Source organism: Mustela lutreola, chromosome 9 (genome assembly GCF_030435805.1).
Source record: "Mustela lutreola isolate mMusLut2 chromosome 9, mMusLut2.pri, whole genome shotgun sequence".
In the NCBI taxonomy this organism is placed as follows: Eukaryota; Metazoa; Chordata; class Mammalia; order Carnivora; family Mustelidae; genus Mustela; species Mustela lutreola.
The window spans coordinates 44,821,783-44,838,263 of NC_081298.1; the positions used below are offsets into that span (position 1 = coordinate 44,821,783).

General features: G+C 45.3%; 1 protein-coding gene across 5 annotated transcripts in view; it reads left to right on the forward strand.

The window, feature by feature from the left end:
• The window catches only part of CFAP61 (cilia and flagella associated protein 61), a 296,197-nt gene that overhangs the window by 257,229 nt on the left and 22,487 nt on the right, over positions 1-16,481 (forward strand). The window lies entirely within an intron of this gene.

Genomic DNA, 16,481 nt, shown 5'->3' on the forward strand with positions numbered 1-16,481 from the left:
GTGGTATTTTGTTGTGACGGCCTGAGCAAACTAAAACAGACTTACACCCTAAGTTTGGTGGGCTTCCTCTCCTCACAGTTCACTGGGCTGCCATCCACTCAGGCAGAAGATTGTACTCCTTCCAACAGTGGCTGGCCACGTTCGTCCGGCACTCCAGGTCAGCCACACAGGGAATGACCTCGGGAATGACCTCCGTGTCAGCTAGTCCTTTGTTCAGCCCCTGCTCCTGCCCTCATACCAGCCTCAGGTTCCTTGCTTCCACCTAAGGGGACTCTCCTGGTTCTCACTGGATGGTGCTAACAGGAGGAAGGAGAGTGTATCCTCCTCCGAAATACCCAGCGAGGCCTCGCCTACCCGGGCTGCCCCATGCACCAAGTCACTCCGTTCCTCCAAGCTCCATTTCCCTTATCTGTGAAAGGGAGCTCAGAACTGCTTCTTGGGGAGGAGCAGGAACTATGCAGCTCAGAGTCTGTCCTAGAGGAGCTGCTCTGAGCTTCTAAAGCCCTGGGGTTCATGCTGCTGCAGGCCCCGTGCACTCGCCCTGTGCACTCTTAAACCTGGCTCTGCGTGCGCTGCCCAGCGGTTTCCGGTACCCGCTCGGGAAAACTCTGCAGAGTGACAGATGGTAGAGCCCCAGCAGGGCCCCAGTCGCTTTTCCTTCCCTCCACGGACACTCTCTGTCACCCACCCAGCAAACTGAGCTGTGTATTGTGACTTATTATTCCCTCTTTCTGGTAATTTGGGAAGAAGAGAGCACCAAGTGCCACCAAAGATGCCCCCGCCGCTGCTAATAGGAGGTGCGGGTCGGATCCCACGGCACAGGCTTGGCCCCAGCGGCTGGGACAGCTGCGGGCGCGCTGTCTGCCAGGCCAGGCTACGTGCTGCAGGCTCCAAGGGCAGAATAGAGCCCTGCACAGTCACGCTGGGCTCCCGGAGGCTCGCAGCATTAATAATCTATAGTTCAATCATTAGGAGCAAATCCAAGTGAAATAGGAAAATATACACCATGCTGGAGGCCGCGAGGCTGCTGGGAGGTGGCTTGTCTGCTCTGTGGCAGTCTTAATGATTAGTTCCCAGCCACTAGCAGCCCCAGCTGACAAGCGGCGCCTGCAAGCTGTAGGCTTCCTGCACGTGATAATTGAACAAAGCTAGGATTCATTCAAGATATTAACACAGACTCTCTACCAGCGATCTGCCGGGCTTGCCAGACCCCCGAATTGAACCCTCGACAGTGCACCCTTGGAGGATGTTCATTGGGTCAATTATTGCCCTCTGGGCAGATCTGCCAGTGGGCCTTTCCAGATGCAGGGTCCAAGGCTGCTGGGGTCCTGGCAAAGGTTCACTAGATAAACTAATAGAACCCACCCTGACTTCTCCAATTATGCCCCGGCCGAAGTGCTAACCCAGCCCTTAATGGCAACAGGTCCCCTCCCCCCACCCCCATAGCACTCTAGATAGGAAGCTATTTGAAGTGGAAAAGCAGTTTTAATTTCAGAGGTAAAAAATATGTAATCTATTTCAAACTGCTATTGGATAAAGGGATTTTTAAAAAGGTTTTGTTCACATTCTTCTTGGTCCTACCATCATTTGAGAACTTCGGTCTGCGAGTGATGGGAGACCAGGTCAGACTAAATGAAATCCCAGGAAAGTCTAGAATGTCCTGTAGAACTACACCAAGCGAGGGGCTGGTAGGACCAGAGCCAGGATTTGAAACCCCACCAAAATTCGACTTCTTGTCCCTACTTTTTGCCTTTCCCCTCTCAGACCATCATCCCCCTAAGGTGAAAGTGGTGGGAACCCCCAGGCTTGTGCACCTCATAACTTGGTATTTAGAGAGTAGGGGTCTCTCTTTTCCTGGTGCCACTTTGAAACATTCCTGGAGAAGAACTCAGAACGGTCTGGCTCCTACAGTGAGCCCATCCATTCAGACCACCAGGCTGGCCATGTCCCCGCCCTCAGGCCCACAACCTTAGACTCTCCCAGCCTCACTAGTTCCCCTGAGAGTTCCAGCTCCTCCTTCCACTTCTGGACTTGGATAAATACCTGTGCCACAGGCCATAGGATCTGTTTCCCAAGCAACTGTCAAAGAGGTCGCGTGATGCAAGACAGAAGTGCAGGAGCCGGGCGCTCAGTGGGTTGGGGCCTCTGCCTTTGGCTCGGGTCGTGGTCCTGGGGTCCTGGGATCGAGCCCTGCATGGGGCTCTCTGCTCGGCGGGGAGCCTGCTTCCTCCTCTCTTTCTGCCTGCTTCTCTGCCTACTTGTGATCTCTGTCTGTCAAATAAATTAATTTAAAAAAAAAAGTGCAGGAGCCTAATTCTCCATGGAGAGGAAGGAGCCAGAGAAGATAAACCCCCTTTCTTTGGTCCCGATAGACTATCTCAGGATCCAGTTTCTCCCTATAGCCCATCCAGAGACATCCTGCAGGGCTACGTAGGTGTCCCTAGTTTGGAACAGCAGCCATAATCCTGCGTTGTTCCCCATCTTTCACTATTACAATTGCTCTTCCTGTTACTCTGGCTGTTTGTGGATTGTACTTTCCCAATAAAACATTAACACTTAATCCTTGCCTGAGGCTCTGCTTCCTTGGGAGGACAGGGAACACACTAGAATAACAAAAATGATGAAAATCATGAACACAGCTTTTTTAATTATGCCTAAAGCCCCCAAATCCATGGGAACGAAGGAACTCAGCCTGATCTGGAGAGAGTTTCCAATAAACTTGTCTCAGAATTGGGATTCCATTAGGTTAAATTTAGATCAGAGGTTGGGGGAAAGACTCCCTATTTAGGAATGTATTGAAAAATAATTTAGGGGCTTCTGGTTAAGTATGGCAGGCTGAACATATACATTTAATTCCTCTCCCTCCTGAAACCTCCATAAGATGAGAATGAAACAAGAAAAGAAATGTATAAATCTACCCATAAGGAGAAATAAAACTGGAAAGGAGTTGCCGGTGAACGAGAGATGACAATAGATTTTGTGAAGCTTGCTGGAGCAAAGCAGAGAAAGCTACAGTAGCAGCATCTATAGAGGGAGCCCTGGGAGATATGAATGATGACAGAGGCTGGGATGAGGTATGAGGTGAGAACAAGGCAGATTTAAAGTAAATAAGGTGACCCCTCTGCCAGTCTTCTCCCCTTCCTGTAAGAGCCAAATAACTGCTCCTCCCTGTAGGGAACAGGAGGTTTTTCTCTGGAACATGTGACCTGGACAGACTCCAGATGTGGGGACACCAGATCCAACCGAAGGAAAGTATGAGGTGTGGGGCTAAAAGGAGAAGAAATTGAGTAAGAGCACAATACTACTGGCAAAGCCCCTAGTCTGCTTCTCCTACCCTGTTTCCAGAATGGTGGCCACCAGGAACAGAGGTATTGACAGATAGTCAAGGAAATGTCATGAAAAAGAAAACAAGGCCCTCTATTTAACTAGTGAGAATTCCAAAAAGAGAGCAGAGAAAACAGTGTTGTAGGTCTTTTAAAGGCATAAGAGAAGGAAGAATTCCCAGAACTGAAAGATATCAATCTCCAGGTCGAAAAATCCCCAATAAATGACCAATAGCCCAAAGGGATTCTAGCAGGAAATTCAAGAACAGCAAAGGTAATGAGGAGCTCTCCAAATCAAGAAAAGAAATCATGTCCCTAGACACATTAAAAAGGAACTAAAATCAAAATGACATCAGGATTTTCAATAGCAGCCTCAGAACCTGACAGCTAACGGGGCAATGTCTTCAAAATTCTGAAAGGAAATAATTTCAAACAATAATTCTATGGCCACCCATCAAGGAAGTGCCAAAGGGATAGAACTATTGCTGCTCTTAACTGAAGAAGGAATGGGGTAATTAGAGCATCATGGTTTTTGCAACTCCTAGCGGGTTAAAGGCAGAAGTGTTGACACAGAGAAAGAGACAACCAGATACTATGTGCTTCATGTGGGGAAGTGCCACCTTGAAAAAAATTGAACCTGAACCTGCTCAGGACCTTAGACCCACCACCAAGTTGTGGGAAATAGAGGAGACAGAGGAACATTTTAAATAATACCATGGAGCTGCAGTCCACAAAATTCAGAGTATGGTAAAGAGCCTGAGCTCTTTGACAAATAAATTTTGAAAAATGAAACCAAGTTGGAGGGGTGGGGCTTATGAATTAAAACAGATTTTAAAAACATATCAACTTATTTTTACCCTGAGCCAAATAAGCTATAAAAAGAAATTATGCCATTTCTGACTTGACTTAAACTCTGAACACTGGATATTTGATGATGTTAAGGAATTATTAATTCTTTACATTAAAGACCATATTGCAGTTATATATGTATTTTAAAAATAAAAACCTTGTCTTTTAGAGAGATACATATTTAAATATCTGGGATATGCTTTAAAGTAGACCGGGAGGAAGAAGAATATGTAGAGCTAGAGGTGACACAAGACTGGCCATGGGTTGGTAGCTATTGGGACTGGGTGATGGGTAATGGGAGGGAGTTCAGCATGCTCGTCTTCTTTTTCTGTAATTTTAAAATTTTTTAGTAAACTATCCTTCCAATTTAAATATTTTATTTTTATTTTTTTAAGATTTTATTTATTTATTTGACAGAGAGAGAGAGATCACAACTAGGCAGAGAGGGAGACAGAGAGAGAGGAAGGGAAGCAGGCTCCCTGCTGAGCAGAGAGCCCTATGTGGGGCTAGATCCCAGGACCCTGGGATCATGACCTGAGCCGAAGGCAGAGGCTTTATACCACTGAGCCACCCAGGTGCCCCTATTTTTCATTTTTAAAAACAATTATTTAAATCAAACCCAAAAGCAGTTCACTCATTTCTCCTACCTCTTGCCCCCCCACTTCTGGCCACCATCAATATGTTCTCTGTATCATTGAGCTTAATGTCTTGTCTTGTTTGGTTTTGTTTTGAGATCCCAGATAAAAAGAGACTGTATGGTTGGTATTTGTCTTTCTCTGACTTATTTTGCTTAACATAATGCCCTTGAGCATATTTTAAAATTGCTTTTAGAACAGTCTTTAAAATTTTATTTAAAACATATTTTAAAATTCTGCATAATGAAGTGTCATTTTTTAAAAAGCAACCAAAGTTGTAAACTAAAAAGGAGTAAAGCAGGTGCTTAACCACTGGAGAAGAGCAGGGCAATTTCGGTGGATCCAGGAGACAGCCAGGCTAAGGCAGGCAGGAGCAATGAAGGAAGGATCCTAGGAGGAAAAAATCAATTATTTTGATTATTTGATGTTTATGTGGAAGATAACATTAAGGGGGCATTTTAGAGAACTGCCAGAACATCTTGTGAAAATGTGCTAGATTCATAGAAAGCTAAGAAAGACAAACCCAAAAAACAGGACGTTCTTTATTTCCAAGAAAAGCAAAAAGTTATCTATCTGCAAACAATATGTGTATTGTTAATATTGTCACAGATACTGTTTAACCAAAAATTGCAATACAAACTCTTTGGGAAGTTCAGGATAAAGAGGAGGAAGGGCCTGTGTTTAAAAAGATAAATCCTCATTTGCATAACAAGAAGTCAATAGGTGTGCCTGGAATTAATAAATGAGAATTTATAACACATATATACCAGCAATCACATTTATATCAGTAATCACTTGAGGAAATCAGCTGATTGTGTGACTTAAGATCTTATGTTGCAAGCAACAGAAAGCAAGCAAAGCTAGATATAAGCTAAAAAGAATTCATTTTCAGGATTCATGGTTATATCTCACAGGAACAAAAGGCAGAGATATGGCTGGGCCTTGAGAAGGAACCAGAGTCAGGAGGGGCAAGGCAGCTGGTAACCAAGCTGTGGAGGTTTCTTGGCTAGCCCCTCACCTCCCATATTGCATGCTACAAATATCAAACCCGCAGACTAACCAGATGCGTGTCCATCCCAACTCCAGATTTCCTGGAGAGTGACTGACTGGCATGGCTTGGTGAGCCAGTTTCACACTATGAAGATTATTTGGCATGCCTACCATGGAGAATGTAGGCTCTATGTCCCCTTCCCTTGAGTCTGGGCAAGCTTGTGATGGCTCTGATCAATGGAGTATGGCAGGAGTGAGGCTGTGTGACTTCAGAGGCTGAGGTATAGAAGGCTACACAGTTTCTGGCTTTGTTTGCTGGGACATCCTGTCCTATAAGAAGTCCAACCATCGTGGGGCTGCCATGTTTCGAGGAAGCCCAAGCTATGTGGAAAGACCATGCAGCCACTCTAGCAAAAATTCCAGCTGAGCCAAGACTTCAAGTCATCCCAGCCCAGGTGCCAGACATGTGAGTGAAGAAGCCTTCAGATGATTCCAGCCCCATTCATCTGAGTGGCTCCTAGGCATGTATCTTCCCATCTGAAGCCCCTACAGTCGCAGAGCAGAGCCAAGCTACCATGAGCATCATAAAATTGCTCTTGCCCCATGCCACTAAACTTGGGGGTGATTGTTGCACATCAGTATTCAATGCTTGGATCAGAGGACTGTCCCTGCTACATGGAATCATGAGCTCACAGCACGATGGCTTGGCACCTATCCCCCCAAGGAGGGAGGGACCAGCAAAGAGTGGAGCCGACCACAACAAACTATGGCTTAACAAACAACCCTCAAGTTGTTCACTATGTTTCTTGTCCTGGTGTCACAGCAGCCTGTTGCATCCCTAAGTAGAGGGAAGGCATATGGTTTGAGAACTCTTGACCTCTTATATTTGAACCCAGGCCTCAGTTCATGCTCTCCCACACAGTAAGCCAATGAAAAGGAGGGAAGAGTGAAGAGGTGTATTTGCCATGGTAAATGGCATCCTGAATTCCCTTCGCTTCCAGCCCCACAATGGTCTTCTAGCAGAAACAGTTGCCAAGAAATGGGAGATATCCTCAGAGCTCTGGCATCTTCCCTCTGTGGCCTCTCGAGTACAGAGAAGATCATTAGAGGGTCCTCGTGTTGCCTAGCAACCCATGAATGCTGTTTGCTATCATGTCATTAATATGATATGAAAGTGTCTCATAGAAGACATTCATCTCGCATTAATGAAAATCAAATTTGCTAATACGACACAAAATCTGTTCTTCCTTGTGACTTTCTATACTTAAGTAGCTTATTTATTGAATTAGACTATGAGTGGTTTTCAGGCTTGAGACTGTTAAAGTATCATAATAATGACTTTGTTTTCAATAATATCAGATGACTGTTAATGATGTGATTACACAGCTATAACCCTGCGATCACGATCGTAGACAAAGCCTCCTCCCTAGAAGCCCAGCCCCCAGTGCCAGCTAACTATTTACCACCCAACTTCTTATCTCCAAAACCTCAGCTAGGAGAAGACTCTGGTTTGAGCTAGTATATTTTCTAGAATATCCATGTCTTTCTTTGGAACTCAGAGACAGAAGACCAAAGGAACATCTGTAGCTTCAAGAAGGCCCCAGTGATTAAATGGACCTCATATCATCATAAGCATGAGAGGAACTACTAGAAGTTCGTCAGATATCTGCTTCTCTCCGAATAAGGGTAGCAAAGTATATCAGGCACTAAAAGAGGATAAGAAATAGACAGTCCCCTACTCTCAAATACAATTTTTTCCTGAAAACATGTATGGAATTCAAATGTACAAAAGCCAGGTAACAGATTAATATCTTACAAAGGTAATTCCCTTCCCTGAGGGTTAAACTGTAATTGTTCAAAATGTTCTTTAGTATTTAAAGATCTCAATTTAGCACACAGAAAGGAGTTTTGAGGTATCAATGGCTAAGATATGGACAGACAAGTTGGATATTATAGTCAAATACACAGAAGCAACATCTGTAAGTCAAGGGCTGCTTATAGAGGCATTTTGAAAGGTTTCTACCTTTCAAAAATCTTAACTGCAAAGTTATATTTCAGGAGATTGTTTTTTTACAAAACTCTTTTTTCTATTTATAAAAGTAATGTGTGATCATTCCATAACTCAAAGAGGGTGAGGATAAGAAGAAACTAAAAGTTATCCATAAACAATCACCCAAATACACCTATCATAAATTTTTTGGTGTATGTCCTTCCAATATTTTTTCTCTGAATATATAAATATTTATATATGCTTACAGTATTTTACATGCTGACTTACAGCTTTCTACTTTGGCTTATTAGGATATTCTGAACACTTTTCTATTTCTTTCTTTTTTTAAGATTTTATTTATTTGACAGAGAGAGAGATAACAAGTAGACAGAGAGGCAGGCAGGGGAGGGGGGAAGAAGGCTCCCTGCTGAGCAGAGAGCCCAATGTAGGGTTCTATCCCAGGACCCTGAGACCATGACCTGAGCCAAAGGCAGAGGCTTAACCCACTGAGTCACCCAGGCGCCCCCACTTTTCCATTTCTTGAAATATTATTTTAATGGTGTTATGTCTAATATGACGAAAGAGGATATACCATACCTCTGTGCTTTGGACTTTTTGTTTTGATAATTTACACTGCAGCAAACATCCTTAGTGGAAAAGCTTTTCCATATCCCTGATGGCTCCCATTATAGTTTTTAAGTGTCATTCATTCTTTTCATTCACCATGTATGTATTGAACACCAGTGTGCTGTCTGGGTATAGCTACCAACAAGAAAGCCAGGCTTCCATCCTTCACAGAGCTTAAAATCAAGCAGCAGAAATAAAAAATCTTAAACTGTAGTTTAAAAAAATTCTACCACCACCCAAGGGAGTGTTCCTGTTCTCCCAGTCCTACTCTAGTCCCTGGCACTGACCACATTCTAGATGCGTGAGTGTGTGTTTCTCATATAGACTGCACGTAGTTTTCTTCTCTCACTTGATGATACACATTGACAATCTTTCTGCGGCCCTACACATTAATCACATTCTTAACTTCATGGAATGGCTAAATCCCAGTTGACGTAACTATTTTCCTATTAATGAACATTCAGTTTGTTTTCCATTTCTTCCATGTTACTGTAAGTACGTGTTCATTACTTTGTCTTCACCATGGGTGAAATTTCGCTAACAGGTGTGTGCATTTACATTTATCAAGAAAAATAAATACGTAAAGAAATTTTGATTAAGACATTAGCTTAAATTATCCTCAAAAAGGGTTACTTCAATTTGTATTCCCATCAACAGTTATGACCAGGCTTGTTTCTCCCCTTCCTCCTCAACACTGGATATAGTCCATGTTTTAAATTTTCCCAACCTGTAGGAAGAAGAAAAGGTAAAAACACAACTTTCGGGGCGCCTGGGTGGCTCAGTGGGTTAAGCCGCTGCCTTCGGCTCAGGTCATGATCTCAGGGTCCTGGGATCGAGTCCCGCATCGGGCTCTCTGCTCAGCAGGGAGCCTGCTTCCTTCTCTCTCTCTCTCTGCCTGCCTCTCAGTGTACTTGTAATTTCTCTCTGTCAAATAAATAAATAAAATCTTTAAAAAAAAAAAAAAAAAAAAAAAAAAAAAAAAAAAACACAACTTTCATTACCTTAGTGTCAAACTACTTGTTCCTATCCTTTACCCATTTTTCTATTGGTTGCCTTCTTTTTTAACTTATGGGTATTTATAATAACATAGGCTAATAATCTATTTACATACATATATGGCAAATATTTTCCAGTATATTACTTTTTTAAGGTAACAGACTGCTTTTTTTTTTTTTTTTTTTTTTTTGAAAAGTTCTAAGTTCAGAGTGTGTGGGTGGCTCTGTCGATTAAGTGTCTGCCTTCAGTTCAGGTCATGATCCCAGGGTCCTGGGATCGAGCCCGGAGTCAGCCTCAGCAGGGAGTTGGCTTCTACCTCTCCCTCTGCCCCTCCCCCTGCTTGTGCTCTCTCTATCTCTCGCTCTCAAATAAATAAATAAAATCTTTTTTAAAAAGTTCTAAGTTCACAGAAAAATTGATCATGAAGTATAGAGTTTCCATATACCCTCCCCCCTACACGCAGAGTTTTCTCTGCTGTTTATATCTTAAATTAGTGTGGTGTATTTGTTACAGCGGATGAACCAATATTGGTAGATTATTATTAACTAAAGCCCATCGTTTACATTACAGTTTATTCTTCGTGTGGTACATTCTATGGGTCTTGACTAATGTGTAGTGATATGTGTCTATCATTGCTGTATAACTATCCTAATAGTCTCGTTTTCTCTGCCTATTTATCCCTCCCTTCCTCCATACTCCCAAATCCCTGGCAACCACTGATCTTTTTACAGCATCCCTACTGTTGCCTTTTCCAGATGTCATATACTTGGATCCACATAGTATATAGCCTTTTCAGATTGGCTTCTTTCACTCAGATGTGTGCATTGAAGGATCCTCCATGGCTTTTGTAGCTTAATAACTCACTTTTGTATCATAGACTAACTAACATTCCACTGTATGGATACACCACAGTTTGTTTATCCATTCATCTGTCAAAGAACATCCTCGTTGCTTCCAAGTTTTGGCAATGACAGTAATGCTATAGACATTCAGATGCAGGTTTTTGTGTGACTATGATGTTTTCAACTCATTTAGGTATAAACCCAGGGGTTCAATTTGGGATTGTATGATAAGAGTGTGTTTAGTTTTGTTAGAAACTGCCAAACTGTCTCCCAAAGTGGCTGTAAGCATTTTTCACTCTCACCACCAGTGAGAGAGAGTTCCTGTTGCTCCACATCCTCGCCAGCATTGGGTGTTGGCAGTGTTTGAGATTTTAGCCATTTTAATTGATGTGTAGTGGCACCTATCCACAGGATTTCTTACAAATCTTTCTTCCTGGTAGACCAGATCTATGTGCGATAGGAAGTGTTGGGCACTCACTCATGACAACATCAGGTCTGACCTGCCCTGGGTGATTGCTCAGTATTTGGCAGTCATCCCACCTTGTCTTCAGACATTGTCTGTCTCCAAAGAAGCCATGTCTCTGGTCCTGTGGACACAGGAAGACGAGATGGTTTCATGGCTTTTCCACTCTGTAACATAAGCAAGTCTGTTTTAAAACCTCAACTTTAAAGATTCACTTGATTATTTTAAATTACTCCACTGGGTTAAATCTGCTAACCAGCCAAAGCCAGTTTGTGTATGTGGGTAGACCCCATGTAACAAAATCACTGACTGTGTGCTCCACAGCAGTGAAGGGACCGTGATTTTGCATGCACTGAGCTCACGGCATTTGCACTGGGACATGTGTCACTGTCTTGTCCTGGTCTCAGAGCACCCCAGGACAAGAACTCACCTTCAACTGTGGATCTCTGGCACATGGTGTGGTGTGTGGCACATAGTGCTGGACATCAGTGAATGTGTGGCTGACCCTGACCTATCGTGTCTGTCTCTGTCTTTGGCTGTGTGAATAGACAATAATCATCTCATTTCCCTCATTCCAACTGAAGCTTCTCCTAGTTAAGATTCTAATGGTCTCCTGATGACCAGGTACAGTATAGTTTTTGGTTTATGATTTTTATTAATTCATCTACTCATTTAGTAAATATGTGTCAGTCACCTGCTGTGTACTATATTCTGCAGGTAGAGTTGTGAAGAGGGCCTTCTGGATTCTAGATTGTAGAGGAGGACAGCTGACCACATACAAGTAAATAAATGTGAAAACAAGATCATATCAAAGAGCAGTAAGAGCTATAAAACAAAGAAGAAAATGTGGCCAGGAGTTGAGGGGGGCAGGGCAGACCCTCTGAGGAGTGAATATCTGAGCCAAAGGTTCGGTGAGATGCAGGCAGACACAGAGGATCAGGAGAGAGAGGAGGCCAGCCAGGAGACCAGCAGTGCAAAGGCCCTGATGCAGGGGAAGTCTTGGTGTATCTGAGGAACAAAAAGGAGCCGGTGTGGCCGCAGCAGAGTAAGTGAAGGCAGCGGAGCTGTATCATGTAGTCTTTGTAGGTGGAGCTTTGGGCTTTTGATATTTGTTTCCATGTATGAAGAATAGCGACCTGCCAGCCCATGTTTTAGAAGTTTACAGCGGCTGCCACGGAAAGTGGACAGTAGTCGTTATGAGGAGACTCACGCCGTTGTCCCAGGTGAGAAATGGTGCTTTGGACCCAGTAGATACAGCGTGAAGTGGTCAGATTTGGGATGCATTTTAGCATCAAAGTGTACAAGACTCGCTCCAAGCGAAGTATTCAACTGCTGACTCGAACTTCAAACTTAATATGGTCAAACAGGACTCACGATCTACCTCAGCAGTGGGCATTGTGGGGTCCCCTTTCCTCCCTCCACTGGTCCATTGTCCCCATCCCCCAGGCGTGTGAATGTTGGCCTGTCGCTTCCAGCTACCCCCGCGGTATAGTGAACAAGGAGCCACCTTGCCCAGAAAGGGACGCTTTGCTCTTTCCTCAGAAGACCACAGCCAATGACAGGCACGGGCTCTAAGAGGCCTCCCCTACCTCAAGGTCCAGCCACCTCTGTGATGTAGTTCACACTCCAAAAACTCCCCCTGGACCCAGGCTGAAGCCCCAGTGCAGTTCAGGCCCATTCTCGCTCAGCTCCTTCCCTGCCCCTCCTGCTCCCTTGGCCTACCTTCTGTCCTCCCTGTCCCTCTCATGAGCACCCCGGGGGACAGAGACTTCAGAGTAAAGAGACAAGTATCCTAACATTAAATGTCCAGCGGGAAATGTGGCTCAAAAAGTAGAACACGATGTGGGATTTCCCAGAAGCTTCCAGAGAGAAGTAGTGGCCGGCTGTGTTGGATTCCACTGCGGGGCTAAGTAAGTTGGGGACAGAGAATTGGTCACCAGATTTGGCTTTTGTAAGGGCTGCTTCTAAGGTGGTAGAGCTTGGAAAGAGCTCGAGAGAGAGGATGTTACCCGAGAAACTAGAAGTGCAGTCAATAGAGCCAAATTGTGAGGAGGTCAGCTTGAATAGAGGACAGGGGGATATTTGGCAGGGGGAGGAGAGATGACACGTGTTCATGAGCAAAGAACAGATGCAGATGAGAGCAGGCCTTTGGCAGAGCTGGGACAACATTCCCATCCTAACACCTACAGAGGGAGAGGCACTGGGGAGAACAGGCTGGCGGGGATGGGGGGGGGCGGGGATTTCCGGGTAAGAAGATGGGGCAGTGCCCGACTGCTTGTTTTCTCAATCCGCTGAGAACCATCAAGCAGAAAGGGGACTTGGATGGCTGAGGAAAGAGAAAAAGTCATCTCAGAGGTCAAAAAAGTGAATTGACCTCTGCAGGGTTTAGGATCACTGGGCAGTGTTGAGAGCACAGAAGAGATCTCAGGGTAAATGTGACGGGGCGGGGGGCGGCAGTGGGCTTGTGTGAAGTTTCTTCCTATCCTTCTTTGGCTTCTCGGGCACAGAAGAGAAGTAGGCAGACGGCGGGTGGCATGGAGGGAAAGGGAGTGAGGGATGGAGGGTGTTGCCCGCGAGGGACCCTGCAGCCTAAGGAGTGGCTGATGCTGTTGGCCACTGACTCCTCCCTTCTCACGTCAGCCTCCTGCTCCACTCTGAGAAAGCGAATCGTCACTCCAGAAGCCCACATCCGTGATAAACAAGGCTCAGCCGGGACACACTGTGCTTGGCCCAGGCCCGTGTGTCCCCCTTAGGAGACAAGACAGAGAACGGAACGCTGCAGCCAGGACCACCACCCTCCCTGTCTTGCGAAACACATGAGCGGCTGCGGGCGACAGCTCCAGCCCTGTTTTTCAGCCTCCTGCCTCCTGCATGGAAACTAGCAGGAGAGCCGATCACCGATGGCTGCTCTTCACCCTGAGCCTCTTAGGGACCTCCCCGCTCAAGCCCACATTCCGTGGCAAGCCCACCCCAGCTCCTCCTTGACCCAGACACCCCTCGGTGCTTCGCTCCCTGCCACAGCAAGACAGAAACCCAACTTCGCCCCATGGTCACCGCGCGTTCCCAGCGGGCCTCCTCTGCTCGGAGCTCCTGGCTCCCTCCCTGTAGTCCTTGTCCCTTCTGATGGCTCTCTGCTCCAGTCTGTCCCTCCGCTCCCGCTGTCCCACCAGCCACCTTGGAATATTCTGGTGTCTCCCTGGCTTTGTCTGGTCATCTCCTCAGGCCACCCCTTCTCTCCTGGGACTCTCATCTGCTCATCCTGCCCAACCGGACATCAACACGTCAGTAGCCTGCCTCTGCCTCGTGTGAAACGTGGAGTGAGCTCACCACCGCTGCCGCCACCCGTCCTCCCCCCATTCCCGGAGTCCGCTGGCCACCTCGTCGCCCGAGGTGGGACCCGGGGCCAAAGACATGCCCCTTCCCTCCCATGCCTCCCCTCCTCCATCTCCCTCAACCACTGCCTTTAGCCATCACGGCAGTGTTTAGCAAGCCCCTCGGCACCTGGCCGTATCCTAGTCCAGTGTAGCAGATCAAAAACATAAATAGCATGCCTACACCCCTCATTGGCCTAAAACCTTTCCATGGTTCTATATCATTTATGCAACAAAAGTCTAAGGCTCCTGGACAAGCCCTGTTCTCTCACCGCCCTCCCTCCCCCATCATCACCCGCATTGCACCGTCTTGCCCAGAACCCCCTGGGCAGCTTCCTGCCTCCACATCTCCCCGCGCTCTTCCTTCTGCCTGGCACGCCCTCGGCAAACACCAGTCCCTTTCCGTGCTTCAGTAATCAGCTCCCTGCGGGGTATCACCGGAGCTTGTCCATGCTCTTAGGGTACTTGTCGCCCACTATTATCATTAGCTTTCGCAGGTCTGTTGCCTCCTCTTGTCAGGGAGCCTCTGACAGTAAGGCTCACGGCATCTTTGTCTTTGCATTTGGAATATTTCTCCCCGTAGGCATTCAGCAAACGCTGGTTTTTATTTTTTTGTTCAACTCTAGACCAGTGTTGTCCAGTGGAAATATAGTATGGACCCTGTATGTAATTTGAAACTTTTTAGTAGACACGTGAAAATCATAAAGAGAAAGAGATGAAATTAATTGGATAATATATTTTTACTCAACTCACTATACCCAAACTGTTTTCTTTTCAGCATTCTAGCAATATAAACACGTTGAGATGTGTTATGTTCTCTCTTTTTCTGTACTAGTCTTAAAAACCCAGTGTCTCTTTAGCCCTTATAGCACAACTCAGTTGGGACCAGCCACATTGCAAGTGCTCATAGCCACGTGTGGCTGGTGGCTGGTGGCTCCTGGACTGGGCAACTAGGGTATTGGGAGGGGCTGCTCTGGACCTCTGTTTTCTTACCTACAAAACAGGAAGGTCTCCAAGAACTATCATCTCATATGTCTTCCTGTTCCTTTAAAAAAAAAAAAAAAAGTGGGGGAGCTTCTAGGATTTCCTGATGAAGAAAGACAATATCCCCCTCTGAGAGTAAAGAGTGTCTTTCCACCAGAGACCAGATGGACCCGGCCATTTCCTTATATTTCCCTGTCCCTTGTGCTCAGTGTGTGGTATATAAAGCCCTCAGAAGCAAGGTCTGGCCACGGAACTTCTGTGGGCTCAGCTCTGAAAACTTAACTCCTTGACCATTTCTTTACTCACAGTGACACAATCAAGAGGCTAAACAATTAGTGATTTCTTTTAAATTTTTATTTCAAAATAAAGTCAAATTTCTGAAAAGTCTACACAACTAGAACAAAGTAAAAAGTTGCATACTCTTCATCTAGTTTCCCTAAATGTCAACATTTCCTGTCCTTGCTGTATCATTCTTTCTTTCTCTCCCTCTCTGTCTTTACATACACACACACACATGCACACTCGCGCACACACACACACACATGCACACTCGTGCGCACACACACACACACACACACAAACACACACACTTTATGGATGGGAAGGCATAATTGTTTTCCTAATGTTTGTAAGTAGAGTGCAGAGACACGCTGCCCTCTAGATCCTTCAGTATACACTTCTAAGACTATGACATCCTTCCATAACCATAGGACAATTGTCAACATTTAAAAACCACACGAATATGGTATAAATGGACTTTTCAGTCTTAGTCTTGCCAATTGTCCCACTGACCTCTCCCTACTGATCTAAGATTAGTTCTGTCTGCAGAATCGTTTCCAGTCTAGAATGGCTCCTGAGGCTTTTATCTTCATGAGCCTTCACCTGTGAAAAACACAGCCTGTTTCTTTGTAGAGTGTCTACCCTTTTGGGTCTGTCTGACATTCCCTCATTATTCCTGTCAGGTGATGCCTTCTCAGCGAACCACGGGTGCCATTTTGTGTCCCTCTCAGGGCAGCCTCTCAGGAGGCACACGGTACGGATCTACCCTCTCACTGTATTGTTAACCGTGGCCCCGTGGTTGGGGTGGAGGCTGTAGGTTCCTTTGTAGTATTTATTTACTTTCGTAATCAATTAGTGGCATTTTGAGACCATGTGATGTTCTGTTTTTTTATCCTTTTATTCCCCCACTAGTTTTTGCACCCATAAACAGTTCTTGCTGGAAATTTCTGTTACTGTGTTGGTGTCATGGGGAGAGATTGCAACTCCTTCATTCATTCTACACGTAGCACTTAGCTTTTGATTGTAAGGTAGAGCTATCCCTCTCCTTCATGTGTGTTTTCATTTGTCCATATCAGTGTGGACTTAATAGAGTCTCATACTATCTCATGGGTCATAATCCATCACCCTCATT